Source organism: Mandrillus leucophaeus, unplaced genomic scaffold (assembly GCF_000951045.1).
Source record: "Mandrillus leucophaeus isolate KB7577 unplaced genomic scaffold, Mleu.le_1.0 Scaffold375, whole genome shotgun sequence".
In the NCBI taxonomy this organism is placed as follows: Eukaryota; Metazoa; Chordata; class Mammalia; order Primates; family Cercopithecidae; genus Mandrillus; species Mandrillus leucophaeus.
Genome location: NW_012103976.1, coordinates 688,873 through 690,396, shown reverse-complemented (window position 1 = coordinate 690,396; position 1,524 = coordinate 688,873).

The following is a 1,524-nucleotide window of genomic DNA, read 5'->3' as shown; positions in this document are numbered from 1 at the left end:
GATGTTAAATCTTAAATGTGTAAAATGCCCTATATTTTCAAAGCAATCCTGATTTTGAAAATAAGTAGCTAAATTTATACTATAATTTCTGTTCATCTAAACAAATATTGAAAATTATGTTGCAGATCACATTTAATTTTCAAATACTTTGCAAATAACATTTAAAAATATTTCTGAATGAAAACAAAGGTAAATAGGTACTAAGAAATTTCAAATTCTTGTTTGTAGTATTAATACTTATATAAATAATATGCATATCTCAATTTTAAATGTCATTATAAATAGCAAGAATTCATAACAGGATGTTAGGCACATATCAAAATAATTTTAAAAACTGAATTAAAAATTCACATTTAAAAAAAAGTACCAAAACTTTTTCATTTGTCTGATAACAAAATAACAAAGTTTACATTGTAACTGTTAGACAATAGGACAATAAAAGTAAACGAGAAACTAAAATATTCTCAATAATGGAAGACAAACATTTAATTAATTTCAAAAATGATTTAAGCTTAGGAAATTTGACAAGTTTCTGAGGCAAAGAACTCAAATAGATCCGTATACAATACTCAATCCCATCGCTGGTTCAACAGTGTTTCTTAAAACTGTTACCAAGACTAAGAAAGAAAAATAAAATTCTAGAAGAGCCTAAGAATGTATAATTTCGAAATTTTGTGGAATGTTGCCGAACTGCCCTTTGAAAAGATTGTACTAATTTATACTGTCATTAAAAAAGTGTGAAAATGCCCATTTTCTCAGACCTGTTCCATTAGTATGTAATAAATGTTTTATTGTCAGCAGTCTGATAGATAAAGTTCTCATTGCTTCAGTTTGCATTTGTTGGTAATTACCATTTCCTCAGATATTTACTTGCCATTTCCATTACTTCTGTGAGTTGTCCAAATATTCGGGGCCTGTTTTTCTACAATCTGTATTAATTTATAGGATCTTACTACATATTAAAGATAATATATTAAGGATTATTTATCTGTTACATATTTTGCAAATATTTTTCCATATTATTGTTTATATTTTAACTTAGCTTATATTATCTTTTTCTGTAAAAACCTTAAAATGTTACAGAGCCAAATCTGTCCATCTGTTTCCTTTATAGCAGCAGTTCCCAATGTTTTTGGCAGCAGGGACTGGTTTTGTGGAAGACAATTTTTCCGTGGACGAGAAGCTGGGGGATGGTTTTGGGATGAAACTGTTCTATCTCATAAGGAGCACACAACCTAGATCCCTCCAGGCACAGTTCACAGTAGGGTTCATGCTCCTAACAGGTGGGGTCCCTTGCCCGGGGGTTGGGGACCCCTGCTTCACAGCATCTGGGCTACATGTCATCTTTTAAAGTACATTAAAATCTCTTTTAAATCATTATATTATGAAAAGAAAAACAATATACTTCACATGTAGTGACACTGCTAACAACATTCAAATATTACGTACTGAGACATGGTTAAGTTAAAAAGCATTACAGGTATTTAGTTAAAAATTTAATAATTTAAGAAGCACATTGGCCGG